We start from the raw sequence: 16291 nt of genomic DNA on the forward strand, positions 1-16291 counted from the left end.
GTAATAAGACCTGCGGCAAAATAGGTGCTAGCTATTAGGGATGTGAATCGTTTTAGGACGATTAAAATTATCGTCCGATAATTTTAATATCGTCTTAAACCGTTATGGAACACAATACAATACAGATTCTAACGATTTATCGTTATAAATCGTTAGAATCGTGAGCCGGCACACTAAAACCCCCTAAAACCCACCCCCGACCCTTTAAATTAAATCCCCCACCCTCCCGAACCCCCCCAAATAACTTAAATAACCTGCGGGTCCAGCGGCGGTCCGGAACGGCAGCGGTCCGGAACGGGCTCCTGCTCCTGCATCTTGTCGTCTTCGGCCGGCGCCATTTTCCAAAATGGCGCCGAAAAATGGCGGCGGCCATAGACGAAAAAGATTGGACGGCAGGAGGTCCTTCCGGACCCCCGCTGGACTTTTGGCAAGTCTCGTGGGGGTCAGGAGGCCCCCCACAAGCTGGCCAAAAGTTCCTGGAGGTCCAGCGGGGGTCAGGGAGCGATTTCCCGCCGCGAATCGTTTTCGTACGGAAAATGGCGCCGGCAGGAGATCGACTGCAGGAGGTCGTTCAGCGAGGGTTCCGGCGCCTCGCTGAACGACCTCCTGCAGTCGATCTCCTGCCGGCGCCATTTTCCGTACGAAAACGATTCGCGGCGGGAAATCGCTCCCTGACCCCCGCTGGACCTCCAGGAACTTTTGGCCAGCTTGTGGGGGGCCTCCTGACCCCCACGAGACTTGCCAAAAGTCCAGCGGGGGTCCGGAAGGACCTCCTGCCGTCCAATCTTTTTCGTCTATGGCCGCCGCCATTTTTCGGCGCCATTTTGGAAAATGGCGCCGGCCGAAGACGACAAGATGCAGGAGCAGGAGCCCGTTCCGGACCGCTGCCGTTCCGGACCGCCGCTGGACCCGCAGGTTATTTAAGTTATTTGGGGGTGGGGGATTTAATTTAAAGGGTCGGGGGTGGGTTTTAGGGGGTTTTAATGTGCCGGTTTTTCGATTTTTCGATTTTTTAACGATTTTTCACGATTTTTCACGATATTTTACCCCCCCAAACGGCAACAATACGATTCCCTCCCCCTCCCAGCCGAAATCGATCGTTAAGACGATCGAGGACACGATTCACATCCCTACTAGCTATGAGCATGGGTTTTGATCACCGCACGCGGCTGAAGATGCTTCCGCGGGATGGAAAAAATAAATTATGCAAATGATTTGCACGCAGAAATCTGCGCACATATGGAGAAATGCGCTTACCTAAGTGCGGAAAGCGCCGATAATCCGCGCATAAAAGCGAGCGAATGGGTCTCCCTATTAAGTGAAAGTATGACCCTGGAAAGTATTGTTTTATATTTCACATAACTGTGTTGCAGAAAATATGGCAAATATTTTCATGGATGCTAATTCAAACTGGCATAGCAGTGAGATATGTGCTCAGTTGGGCACCAATTTGGATGCTTAGGTGCTGACACAGGCACTCAGCCGGGAGCGAATATGGATGCTGTGGCGCCCAGAAAGGAGCCTAGCAAATGTTGCCACTCAGGCACTGAGCTAGGTGCTTAGCTGGTCATGAATCTATGTGATTGGGTGCCCAGAAAGGAGCCTAGCAAATGTTGCTGCTCAGGTGCTGAGCTCAGCGCTTACTTGGTCGCAAATCTATATGATCAGGCGCCCAGAAAAGGTAGGTGGCCAGCTTAGGTAGGTGCCTAGGGAAGCACCTACCTAAGCTGGCCACTCTGACACCGAGAAAAGCGCCTAGCGATGCTGGCTGCTCGGTCGCCCAGAAAAGTACCTAGCAAAGCTGGCCACTCAGACACCGAGATAGGCGCTCAGCTAGATGGTTTTCAGGATGCTCAGATGCTAACATAGCCCCCCCCCCCCGCCCCCCCGAGTCGGCGTTGATACTTAACTCGTTCCCTGACCATGGCGGTAAAAACCCTGCATTAAAAAACCCGCCCTAGCATTAGCATGGCTCCCTGCATTGCCTATGATTAACTAACAACCTCCTTTTCATGCTGTTAGCATGCATTCACACAGGAAAACCCATAGATCTGTAAGTGCATTCTTACGCGCTTTTTTCCCACATACAAAACCCTAATTACATCCTTGTATAGGGCTTTGTTCGGGAAAACACACGTACAAATGCATGTACAGGTGTGCACAAACCCTCGGCAGCTTCAGCGCACTTTATTACATCGGCCCCATTGGCAGCAGCTGCGAAATAGAGCTCCTTAAATGAAGCATCAAGCATGAATATCTACAAGCACAAATCTGTGGTTTGACCAATAGACTTCCCTAGGCATAGTTGTGGACACAGAAAGTAAAACATAACCGAGATTGGAAGAAGCCAACAAACTCTGTTCCATTTTTATTGGAGTATAAAATCAGATTTCCAGCAACTAATCGGCTACATGCCCTTAAATTACACACCATATTATACAACTTCAGAAAGACTAGGACATGAGTTTGAAAAAGTTCCATTGCTGCCAATACATATTGCTTAATTCAGAAATGCAAATTAGCAAACAGAGCAAAGACTGCACTCAGTAATAAAAGTTTCTCCACGAGTGCAGAAACATATCACATAGTCCAATTTTTAAAGTTCCAAACAATCTTTTTATTTTTAAATGAATGGCAACTCCACTGTTATCATATAAATACTTCAAAGGGTCCCCCGACACGGACCCGTGTTTCGCCGAGGCTGCGTCGGGAGGAACAGTTGGTATTATAACGAAGTCTAAAAACAAAACATAAAGATGGACTATGTTAAAGTGGACTACAATACCGACCTGTCCCTCCCGACGCAGCCTCGGCGAAACACGGGTCCGTGTCGAGGGACCCTTTGAAGTATTTATATGATAACAGTGGAGTTGCCATTCATTTAAAAATAAAAAGATCGTTTGGAACTTTAAAAATTGGGCTATATGATATGTTTCTGCACTTGTTGTGGTAGAACTGTTAATTCAGAAATGAACATTTTGGACCAAACTGTTCCTGTGTTCCAGTGCCAAAAAAGTATCTCTGTTGCTGCTGAATTTCTTCAGAATACAAACCAGAATTTCAATGAGGGGCCATTGCAATTGTGGATGCACAGACATGTCTCCAGGGTGCCTGATACATTTGAGTGCTAGGGACGGTCAATTTTTCCCTAGTGTATCCTTTTTAACGTAGCAGCTCATTTTAATATTGCATCGGGCTCCCAGAAGAGGTGACTGTGTGCGTGTTAGGAAAAAGGGTGCTCAATACGATTGCCTGTTTTAATGCACATCTTATTTCATTGGCCTCAGAAAGGGGTTAAATTTCCAGCACAAGTTACCTTGTGCTGGAATGGTATGCCAGAGTTGGGATGTGCAGCACCAAAATGCATACTGTTCAGCGGAAGGAACTGCTCAAGAGAGCTTACACTAGAAATGTTACCTCCTTCCTTTATCCTTGGTCTGAAGTGGAATAAACTCACATTTCTGGTGGCCAACTTTATTCTTTTGCTGTGCCCAGTACGGATATGCAGGGGAAAAATATTTGTTTTTGTTTTCGGGAGTTTTTTTTTTGCAGGAGTTTTTTTCCCCACTAATTTCAGTTTGTGGATTGCTTGATTCATTTAATTTGTGATAAAAAAAACCAAATCAAGCAATAACCCCCCGAAAAACAGCCAAAAATAAAAAATGGAGACTCCTGCCTGCTCGGAAACATACCGGAGCCAAAATCCTCCCTGGCCCCCACTTACCCAATTTGTAGAAGTTCCACTGGCGAGGCCTAGGTTAAAGTCTCGACCTTGCATAGGCCAAAGTCACAGTGACATACTGCGCCCTCGGCCTATGCAAGACCGACGCCTTGGCAGAACCCAAGCTTGACCCTGAGGCCTGGCCTGGAGGCCGGGTTCCAACACCAGGGCCTCAACCTAGGCCAGAGCCTGGTCCCAGGCCTGATGCTGTGATCAGGTCCCGACACTGGGGCTGGGGCACGGACTCAGGCCGACACAGCGATCTGGTTCAGGAGGCTGAGTTCCTATGCCGAGCCCTTGGCCCAGACTCCAGCCTGACACTGTGACCCGGTCTGGATGATGGGTCCCGATGCCAGGGTCTCGGCCCAGACCCAGGCCCAATGCCATGACCCAGCCCAAAGACTGGGTCCTGACGTAAGTTCCTCAGCCCAGACCTATGCTTGACGCTGTGACCCAACCCAGAAGTCGGGTCCCAATGCCTGGACCTGAGCTAGGCTGCAGCCCAGATGCAGGCCCAATGCCACAACCTGGCCCGGAGGCCAGATCCCGATGCCAGGACCTCGGCCCAGACCCAGGCCTGATGCCGTGACCCAGGTCCCTGCATTGGGACCTGGATGCTAGGTCCCAATGCAGGGGCCTAGGCCCGAATCTAAGCCTGAAGCTGGGGCCTGGGCTAGAGGCTGAGTCCCTATGCCTGGGACTCAGCCTTCAGCCGGCGCCATTTTCCAAAATGGCGCCGAAAAATGGCGGCGGCCATAGACGAAAAAGATTGGACGGCAGGAGGTCCTTCCGGACCCCCGCTGGACTTTTGGCAAGTCTCGTGGGGGTCAGGAGGCCCCCCACAAGCTGGCCAAAAGTTCCTGGAGGTCCAGCGGGGGTCAGGGAGCGATTTCCCGCCGCGAATCGTTTTCGTACGGAAAATGGCGCCGGCAGGAGATCGACTGCAGGAGGTCGTTCAGCAAGGGTTCCGGCGCCTCGCTGAACGACCTCCTGCAGTCGATCTCCTGCCGGCGCCATTTTCCGTACGGAAAATGGCGCCGGCCATACGCGTATGGCCGGCGCCATTTTCCGTACGAAAACGATTCGCGGCGGGAAATCGCTCCCTGACCCCCGCTGGACCTCCAGGAACTTTTGGCCAGCTTGTGGGGGGCCTCCTGACCCCCACGAGACTTGCCAAAAGTCCAGCGGGGGTCCGGAAGGACCTCCTGCCGTCCAATCTTTTTCGTCTATGGCCGCCGCCATTTTTCGGCGCCATTTTGGAAAATGGCGCCGGCTGAAGACGACAAGATTGAGGAGCAGGAGCCCGTTCCGGACCGCCGCTGGACCCGCAGGTTATTTAAGTTATTTGGGGGGGGTTCGGGAGGGTGGGGGATTTAATTTAAAGGGTCGGGGGTGGGTTTTAGGGGGTTTTAGTGTGCCGGTTTTTCGATTTTTCGATTTTTCGATTTTTAACGATGTTCCGGCGAGGGATGGGGTTCGGGAGGGTGGGGGATTTAATTTAAAGGGTCGGGGGTGGGTTTTAGGGGGTTTTAATGTGCCGGTTTATCGATTTTTCGATTTTTCGATTTTTAACGATTTTTCACGATATTTTACCCCCCCAAACGGCAACAATACGATTCCCTCCCCCTCCCAGCCGAAATCGATCGTTAAGACGATCGAGGACACGATTCACATCCCTAATTTCTACATTTTTGCCCTTGTCCTTCCATATTTATCTACTAATTTGTTCAGTGCAATCTCTGTCATTGTCTAGATTTCAATATTTTTTTCTTTCTGTCTTCCATTTCTTTCTACTGCTCCCATTTTTACCATTTAATTGTCTCTATCAACACTACAAGTATTAAACCTTTATCTTTCTGTCCACATAAGTTTCCTTTTCCTTTTCTCTTTCATGTCTGACAATTTTTCTCATCTACTAAATACATTGGTCTTGCATTTGGTGCACATTCACTTCCCTTTTACTTGCCACTTTTCAATCATTTTTTCTTACTTGTATCCATTTTATTAAACTGCAGTTTGCTATTCACTGTAGACATATTAAAATGTTTTAATCAGACTTTCATCAAAAAAAAGTTCTGTCATGCAAACCAAACCATACATAGATGCTTGGTATTACTGGATATTATTACTCATTTTTAGTTAAGCCAAATTTAAAGCTTTATGCTATTTTATTTTTTCGCTGCAGTGTGCGCGAGAGCTACACAGACTTTCTCTGCTGTTCTGGGCGTCACATCAGCAGGTCGGTTAGCACTCTCTCTTCTGTGCATGCGCGGCCCGTCAGTGAGAGCTGCAGAGCCGCTCTCTAGTACTGCGCATTCTCGGCACTTCAGTCCCAGCTCCCTTATAGGTATGATACCTAACATTTAGAATGCTTTACTCTACATTTGCTATAATTTCTACATTTTTGCCCTTGTCCTTCCATATTTACCTACTAATTTGTTCAGTGCAATCTCTGTCATTGTCTAGATTTCAATATTTTTTTCTTTCTGTCTTCCATTTCTTTCTACTGCTCCCATTTTTACCATTTAATTGTCTCTATCAACACTACAAGTATTAAACCTTTATCTTTCTGTCCACATAAGTTTCCTTTTCCTTTTCTCTTTCATGTCTGACAATTTTTCTCATCTACTAGATACATTGGTCTTGCATTTGGTGCACATTCACTTCCCTTTTACTTGCCACTTTTCAATCATTTTTTCTTACTTGTATCCATTTTATTAAACTGCAGTTTGCTATTCACTGTAGACATATTAAAATGTTTTAATCAGACTTTCATCAAAAAAAAGTTCTGTCATGCAAACCAAACCATACATAGATGCTTGGTATTACTGGATATTATTACTCATTTTTAGTTAAGCCAAATTTAAAGCTTTATGCTATTTTATTTTTATGACTTAGTCAGATTTTCAGTACAGTTCTTCTAGTTTTCAAAATAACTCTTTTCTGAAGCCCTCCCCTTTAGTCTCTTCTTTGCCAATCATTATTTTTTTTCTTATTTTACAAGTTCTATTTCTTTTATTGAATATCTGTATTAGTAATTCATTTTTTAAATGTATAGTAGTACCATAAACTGCACAGTAGATGTCAGCAAGGTACCGCAGATCAAAACTTCTGCATTCCCAGGATTTCAGGACATGCAAACACTTCAAGGTTTGGAATATAAGATTTATTAACCGACTATAAAATAAGTCATTATTCAGCTTCCTTCCTCTAGTTATTTGCAGCATATGCTATATTTAATAACTGTGTTTTATAGCTTATTATTTGCAATGATTTGTAAACCAGTCAGTTAAGGAAATATTTCATTTGACTTCTGTTCATATATATCTTTTTATAATCCCCAACTAATGTAGACCTTGGCAAGTTTAACTTCAAAACTATATATAGTGAGTTTTGACAGTTTTACCTGTTTGTACAAGTTCCACTAGAAAAACAAACAAACTCTGGATCCTCACGGAAGGTATTGACAGTGCCACCATTAGAACACATACTGGTCACATTGCTGCTATAACAGTGGGTTCTTAATCTCGTCCTTGAGAACCAGCCAGTCAGGTTTTAAGGCTATCCCCAATAAATATGCATAAATAACACAGAAATTCTACAGTGGTACAAAATACCTCCTGGTCCTCGTTGATATATCAGCAGCATTTGATATGTTGAAACACCGTTTCAATCTACTATCACTTTTGCTGATATAGGATTATTGGGAATGGTTTTAAAATGAGTCACATCTTAATTTTTTTTATTTGCATTTCAGTCAAATTCATCCAAGCATAATTTGAGAAAGAAAAAAATGCACATAACATCAGAAACAGTACTAGTACAAGCAAAATAATTAAAGTAAATCATTACCAGTGCATTATAACGAGACCAATATATGGAGAAACCAAGAGAAAAGCCTGGGAGAGCTATAAAGGTAAAATAAATAGAAAAAAATAAAAGGAGCTAGTAGCTCAGATCATTAAATTATTACAGGACTTCCCAATGTATATCTTCAAACTGAAAGATGATATTAAAATATAGAAGGCTTCTTGTAATCAATAAAAGAGAAGGTTCAAATAGAGCATAATTATTCCTTAATATCAAAGAGTACAAGTAAATATTTACAGGGAAATTCCAAGGGTAATTATCTCTTGGTGCATAGCCAAAAATATCTTTCTTCCTTCTTGAGTTACCCTATACAGATCAGGAAATATCCAGATTCTAAATGCCATAAAAGGAATCTGGGAATCCCTAATATAATGACGTAGTATCAGTCTGTTAGAAAAACAAAAGTCAAAGCAAAGTAGCTCTATGGACTTCACTCACCATGGATTTTTCTAAAACTCCAGAAAGATCCAAACTATCAGGAGACTGACACCCCTGCCCCCTAGGTCCTTCAGGTCCCCTGGTTTCAACTCCTTTACTAAAGGAAAGGAAAGGGAAAAAAACTTTAGTTATAGGAGGGAGAGCTGTTGGAGTTACAGTCTAAAAAGACCCCAGCAGCTTAATAGCAGCTGTCAGAGGAGCTTGGATTTATTCCTTATCTCCATTGCACAAGTGGTTGTGGCTAAGTTAGGGGTTATTTTCTAAGGCTATCGTACGCGAAAAGTCCCTTTTCGCGTGCAATAGCTTGCCGGGTAGCGCACCCAATAGCGCCACCTTTCACGGTGGCGCTATTGGGCGCAAAAGCCGGCAGAGATAACACCGTGGTAGTACGATCGCTGCCGGCTTTCGCAGTCCCGCTCTCACCTTCGCCTTCCCTCCCCCCGTTACCGCTGGGATTTGCCATTCTCTGCGAGAATGGAAAATCCCGGCCTTATAATATTTAACAATAAAAGTAATTCTACTTAAAAGATAACAACATTTTATCTTAATGGATTTTATTCAAAGAAAATAAAACAAGCTACATGGTAATGGCAAGTTGCTCTTTCTCTATCACCCTGTCTGCACACATTAGACTGGGGCTAATACAATTCTAATTTCTCATTAAAAGAAACCAATCAAAACAGTGGGGCAGATTTTCTAAGTTTGCAGAACTTAGAAAATCCAGTGGTAACAGGGGGTGGGGGAGGGGGGGGGTCCTGCGCTAGCCAGCAGCGATCGCACAGCCGCGGTGTGATCGCTGCCAGCGACGCGCCAAATAACTACACCATAAAAGGTGTAGTTACTCGGCACGAAATAGGCAGCGAAAAGGCTCCTTACCATTTCGCTGTTTGCACCATCTTCACGGAGTCGGCCCCGGTGACGCCCCGACTCCTCCTCTTCTGGGGCTGACTCCGCCCTGATGTCTCCTTTGCAGGCGTGTGCTACGATTTCTAGCTATCACACGCTTGCGCTGGTAGCGCAAGCGTGTGATTGCCTTAGAAAATAAGGCCCATTATTCTTTAATGACAAGCTTCCTTTCATCACATCCTTATTTTTGTTATCATACAGTTGGTCTAATCATAGATCTAGTCAAAGGTCTGCACCTAATCAGTTATTGCCCCATATACCTATGTTCTAATACAGTATTTAAGCAATACCTGTTTTCCTCCATTCTAGATTTCATCAGCCATACCATGTTGGGGTGTCTGATGCAATACTAATGCAATACTTTGTAAGGTTTTTCATTATAAAAAAAATTGCTAGCACTGTATTACGACTATGGGTCTAAGTGCAGATCTAAAAATAACTGTATTTCTAAGATTTCAGTAACTTAGCAAACAGCAGACTTACTAAGCTTTGCAAAATATGTGTATGAATGTTCTACTGTTTTATTCTGTATAGCTGATCTATGAAGATGGAGACCTCAAGACCCAAAAATAAGGGTATTTCTACTCTAAATTCCATAGAACATCACAGAGAAATTTTGTTAACTTCCCATAAATATGTGTGGCACCATATCAGGGTCTGGCTACTAGATGCCACTATCCCTGTCATTAGTAGCAGCCATCCATCCCTTCTAAAGAGTTCTATTTTTGAGACAAATTGAGTTCACTCTGCTGCTTTGGGGAAAGTTATCTTTACTGGCCATATTCAAGGGACAGGGGCTGAAGACCATTGAGCCTATTCACAACCTGAATGTGGCAAGCACCTTTGTTGTATGATCCCCAGTTTAGGAAGAAGTATGAAGTATTTTTGGACTTTGAATTAGTAGGGAGGTTTTGGATCCCCCTTCCCCACTGAGATTGCAGTGTAGGAGTAATAGCCTGAACCCACAGAGTTTTCCACAAGAAAAATCCCAGAAGTAACAGCTAAGCAGTAAGAAACAGCTGAACCATAGGAAGTAAGAATCAGAGAAGGAGACCCCATCCAGATCTCTGCACAACAAGGAACCAGGACAGGCTGGGTGTCCAAGGGAAAGAAGATGTCTAAAGGTAGGAGTTTTGCATTGTAAAGGGGACTCCTCAATTAGGATTCCCTCATAGCTGCTGGGAGAGTATGCACACTTAAAATCACCATGGGCTCTACACCGAGATCAGTAATAAGAAAACCTACCTACATTGAAAGGAAACTCTGAAACTATAGTCAAATGTACACTCATCATTTTGAACAAATGGACTTTATTTAATATTTTGAATCAATAAACTTTATTTTAACACCCAGTCCTGGTCCTGTCTAATTATTGCTACAGCCTCTCACCTCATAAGAAGCACTTAAAGTACAGCACATACTGGTGACCTTCTTTCATCGTCTGGGCCATAAGAGAGAGCTTCCCCCCATAAAAAGGATTCCCCATAGGGATTAAGAATCAGTGTGGGAGTAAATGATGCTGGGCTTGATGCTGGGCTTGATGGACCCTTGGTCTGACCCAGTATGGCATTTTCTTATGATTAGCCGGAGCAGCCCTGAAGATATAAATTAGATTGTGTGCCCTTGGAACTTAACACAACCCGAGTAAGGGTTACGTATGTCTTGCAAAGTCCAAAGGAGAAAACAAAGATACTTTAGATAAGATCACACTTCTGAAATTCAAAGATCTTGCAGAGTTCTCCAAGTTCTCAATTCTACAATACATTACAGCTCTCATTGCCGTACAGGTGCCGTCCTCTGGGGTGAGTGTGCCAGAGTTAATAAACTCTGGAACAACACCAGCGCACAGCATCAGAAGAAAGAAGATGATGACATGGAATTTGCATGCCAGCCTGGGCTCCAGGCTTGTGTTTGACTTTAGGCTGAAGCCCAGGTGTTGGGACATGGCCTCTAGGCCAGGCCCTGCCATCAGGACTGACTCAGGGCTGATGCCCTGGTTGTGGCGTTGGGCCTGGGTCCAGGCTGAGATCTTGGAATCTGAACCTGGCCTCCAGGTGGGATCGTGGTATCAGGTCTGGGTCTGAGACCCAGGTATCAGGACCTGGCCTCTGGTCAGGCTCTGGCCACAGGCCTGGGTCCGAACCGAGACCCCAGCATCAGGTCCTGGTCTCCAGACTGGGTTGCGGCATCGTACTTGGGCCCAGATGTCAGGGCCCAGGCTCCATGGCAGGTTGTGGCTTTGGGCCTGGATCCAGGTTGAGGTCCTGGCATCAGGTCTGGGCCCAGGTCCTGGCCTAGGCCGAGGCACAGGCTTCCTGATCCAGCCTTCATCGGATACCTGATGTATAAAGTATGTTTTTTTAAATTATATTCAGGGGTCTCGGCTGAGGCCCCAGTGTCAACGTGGGCTTCTGCTGAGATTCCAGTGTCATGCTCAGGCCTAGGCTGTGGCCCCTGCTTTGGGCCTTGGCTTATGCCCTAGGGGAGGCCCTGGCAATGGCATCGCGCTCAGGGATACGCCATGGCCTCTGCTTTGGGTCTTGATCTATGCCCTAGGTGAGGCCCTAGCTTCAGGCTATGTCCCAATGTATTAGTTTGAAATGAATTGAATGAATAAGGTTTGTTTTTTTTGGGGGGAGGCCCTCAATTAAGTTTGAGGCTCCCCAAATGAAACAAATCAGCCTTCTTCATTGCATTTTACTCTTTTGTTTTAAACAAATGCATATTCATATTGCTAATGAGGTAATAGAATTTTCTAAGGAAGTGATAACCCTCCAAAAGAAGACCTTAATAGAACAGATGTATTAACAAAGGATTCTATAGCAACCAAGACTTTGGAAGAGGAATTAGCTCAAACCTGAGAGGAGAAATCATGAGCTTCCTCCTGCTATCTCATGCTGATCTTTAGCTCCTCCATCTACTCAGGACTCCACCTCTCCTTTGTTGCCCTCCAAAACTGAAGTACACCGTTGCTCCACCATCAAACCCAATCCATCTGAAGATATGGAAGTTGGCATCACCTCAGTGGCTAGTACCATCTTTTCCAAACAGGCTAAGACTGCTGTGTTCAACTCTGACTTCTTCTCCGCTGCATAGGGAGCAGGGGCAATTGCTCTTCTGTCAGGACTCAAATCCAGTTTTGCTATTTCTCCATGGTGGCAGTGGCACTGGACCCAGCCAATGGGTCCACATTGGACAAAAGATGAAAGAGCTCCAGGATAGAAACTTGGCGCATGCCAGATACCCATCTGGCATGTGCCACCGGAGGAGCTGAGGGATTCCCCTGGATCTTGCCCTTCCTTCTCACCATTGTAATACAACTATAAAGGTAAGAAAAAAATCTATAACCATGAGAGTACTTCTTCCTGTTTTCTCCCTCAAGTTGCCATCTTGGTTCCCCAGTCCACATCTTAACTTACAGATAGGACACAACACTTAGGGGTAATGTTTTGGCATGATTTGTCCTTCTGTGCAAATATTAACATTGTGGTAAGAGCAGCATTTTTGAAAACTATGTCTCTTGTGAAAGCTGAAACTGTTTTGAGTTTTCCCGCCTTTTGTATGATGCTCCAAGGGTTGGTTTTAACTGGGCTTGATTACTGTAATTCGATTTTTAATGGGCTTCTGGTTGGCAGGACTCTTCAGATTGTCCAGAAAGCAATTGCAAGAAATCTAACTGATGCAAGTTTGACAAATCATATAATTCCTGTATTGCAGTCTCTTTAATGGCTTCCATTTTCTTAGTGGATAAAATTTAAGGCCACAATGATTATCCATAAATTATTGAACAATTAAGCATCTTTGGTGGTAATTTTCAAAGGATTTAAATGTGAAAAAATGGCATATACATGCATATGTTGAGCAGAAATGTGCATACCTGATTTTTAAAAAGGTTGACATATGCACATACAAGCAAAAGTAAATATGTGGGTGTGTTTGGGACATGTCAGGTGTGATTAGCATTTTTGCAAATACTTTGCTATTTTATAAAGAATGTACATGTGAACATTATTATGACTATCAAATACTTTTACAACAGCTAAGTTATGCACCAAATTCAAACGTGCATTCTTTTTTACTACTTGGTGTTTGGTGGCTGGCTTCTTCCAGTATGTGGACACTGCAGCAGGATAAGAGGAAAGACAGAGGTGGAAAGACAATCTGGAAAATTGTACTCCTTGCCCAGAAGTTTGCCTGCTACCTTAAATTTTGTCTGGTTTGTTTGTTTTCTGTGGGTCTGTGTGTGTGTTTGTGTGTGTGTGCACTGACAGGGGCATATGGGGTAGGAGTGAATGAGTGTGACTGGGGCATACTAGGCCAGACTGGTGCATACTGGGAAGTTGAGTGAATGTGACTGCAGCATACTGGGCCAGATTAGGGTATACTGAGGGGGAGAGGGGAGTGAATGTGACTGGGATATGCTGGGGCTTGAGTGGCAATAATTAATTTATGGATACTCATGGCACAAGAGTTGAGAAAGGAGAGAGAACAGAATTGGAGGAAAAGAAGGTACCCCTTATAGAAAATATACAAGATTAGGGCACAGGTTTTGGATCTTTCTGAAGAGCAAATTATTAGGGGTGTGCATTCGGATTGACCGCATTAGTGAAACGCAACTCTTTTTTTTTTTTTACTTAAAAAATTGATTCGACATAAACGATCGGATTTCCCACATATCGAACATAGATATGTTCGATATGTGGGAAATCGCGATTGTTGAGCCAAAATAAAAATATAAACCCCCTCACCCTCCTTAATCCCCCCCCCCCCCCCCCAACTTACCACAACTCCATGGTGATGGAGCGGAGTGAGGACGTCATTTCTGCAATCCTTGGCGAGAAGCATGTGACGTCGGCGGTGGTGGTGCTGCAGCAAATGCTTGGGAAGGTTGCATCCAGGGAACTGATGGCTTACATTGAGCATTCCATACTGGATGCAGTTGGTAGGGTGACATCTGCTGCAGCATCTCCCCTTAGTCAGCGGTCATGTCCTACAGGTCCTCTTGCAGCATTCTAACAATGCCCTGGATCTCCTGACTAACACTCTACATTTTCTCATTCACCACTTTCTTCAGGTCCTGGATGTTCTGCTGTAGGTCCATGGTCTGGTCTGCAACTCTCTCAATTAATTGCAGCATAATGCTTTCTACTGGCATGCAAGGCACCTCTTCTTCTCTACCAGAGAACATAAGAACATAAGAAAATGCCATACTGGGTCAGACCAAGGGTCCATCAAGCCCAGCATCCTGTTTCCAACAGTGGCCAATCCAGGCCATAAGAACCTGGCAAGTACCCAAAAACTAAGTCTATTCCATGTAACCATTGCTAATGGCAGTGGCTATTCTCTAAGTGAACTTAATAGCAGGTAATGGACTTCTCCTCCAAGAACTTATCCAATCCTTTTTTAAACACAGCTATACTAACTGCACGAACCACATTCTCTGGCAACAAATTCCAGAGTTTAATTGTGCGTTGAGTAAAAAAGAACTTTCTCCGATTAGTTTTAAATGTGCCCCATGCTAACTTCATGGAGTGCCCCCTAGTCTTTCTACTATCCGAAAGAGTAAATAACCGATTCACATCTACCCGTTCTAGACCTCTCATGATTTTAAACACCTCTATCATATCCCCCCTCAGTCGTCTCTTCTCCAAGCTGAAGAGTCCTAACCTCTTTTGTCTTTCCTCATAGGGGAGTTGTTCCATTCCCCTTATCATTTTGGTAGCCCTTCTCTGTACCTTCTCCATCGCAATTATATCTTTTTTGAGATGCGGCGACCAGAATTGTACACAGTATTCAAGGTGTGGTCTCACCATGGAGCGATACAGAGGCATTATGACATTTTCCGTTTTATTCATCATTTCTTTTCTAATAATTCCCAACATTCGGTTTGCTTTTTTGACTGCCGCAGCACACTGCACCGACGATTTCAATGTGTTATCCACTATGACACCTAGATCTCTTTCTTGGGTTGTAGCACCTAATATGTGTAATTATTGTGTAATTATAGCATGGGTTATTTTTCCCTATATGCATCACCTTGCACTTATCCACATTAAATTTCATCTGCCGTTTGGATGCCCAATTTTCCAGTCTCACAAGGTCTTCCTGCAATTTATCACAATCTGCTTGTGATTTAACTACTCTGAACAATTTTGTGTCATCTGCAAATTTGATTATCTCACTCGTCATATTTCTTTCCAGATCATTTATAAATATATTGAACAGTAAGGGTCCCAATACAGATCCCTGAGGCACTCCACTGTCCACTCCCTTCCACTGAGAAAATTGCCCATTCAATCCTACTCTCTGTTTCCTGTCTTTTAGCCAGTTTGCAATCCATGAAAGGACATCGCCACCTATCCCATGACTTTTTACTTTTCCTAGAAGCCTCTCATGAGGAACTTTGTCAAACGCCTTCTGAAAATCCAAGTATACTATATCTACCGGTTCACCTTTATCCCCATGTTTATTAACTCCTTCAAAAAAGTGAAGCAGATTTGTGAGGCAAGACTTGCCCTGGGTAAAGCCATGCTGACTTTGTTCCATCTTTAAACTTTCCTCTTTAAAGTACCTGGACTCATCTCAAGCATATTGCAATACGTTAGTGTTGGAGGTTAAGTGTAGGTGGCCCTCAGGTCGTATTCCTCCTCCAACAGAGCCTAGGGGCACCTGGCACTTACAACCACCTCCCTCTCAATCTCCTCTCTGACAGTCCTGGACTCCATTGACATTTCCTCCTCACATTGTCATTGTTTTCCTTTGGGCTTTCTGGTAGTACTCATGCACACTGTTTAACCCTTCCAATGCCACTGGTTCTAGGACCATCAGATTCTTGGCTAGTCTTTTCCCCTGCATAAGAACATAAGAACATAAGAAAATGCCATACTGGGTCAGACCAAGGGTCCATCAAGCCCAGCATCCTGTTTCCAACAGTGGCCAATCCAGGCCATAAGAACCTGGCAAGTACCCAAAAAAAGTCTATTCCATGTTACCATTGCTATAAGGTAACAGTGTAAATAATGACATTACATATTTTATCTGGCAGTTTCTCTTTTCTACATCTGTGCCATCTTTATAGGAAAATAGCTCAAAAGTCAAAAGTTTACAGCCTCTTGCATCTCAGCTATCTTGCAATCTAGCATTCTCTTGGGTATCAACACTTAAATTATACACTTGTTTCTCTCTTACACATATGCACAAAAACAGCTGGGAGTGGCTATTGAAAGCTGACCCTATCTGTCTACAGTACCTGTTAACTTTGTGGACCCTTGGGCTGATCGGAACCGAGGGATGGAAGGCTGGGAGGGTTCCCAGCAGTGGTCCCGATCGGGAGGCGGCAGTGGCAGATTCGAGGAT

Source organism: Rhinatrema bivittatum, chromosome 4 (assembly GCF_901001135.1).
Source record: "Rhinatrema bivittatum chromosome 4, aRhiBiv1.1, whole genome shotgun sequence".
NCBI lineage: Eukaryota > Metazoa > Chordata > Amphibia > Gymnophiona > Rhinatrematidae > Rhinatrema > Rhinatrema bivittatum.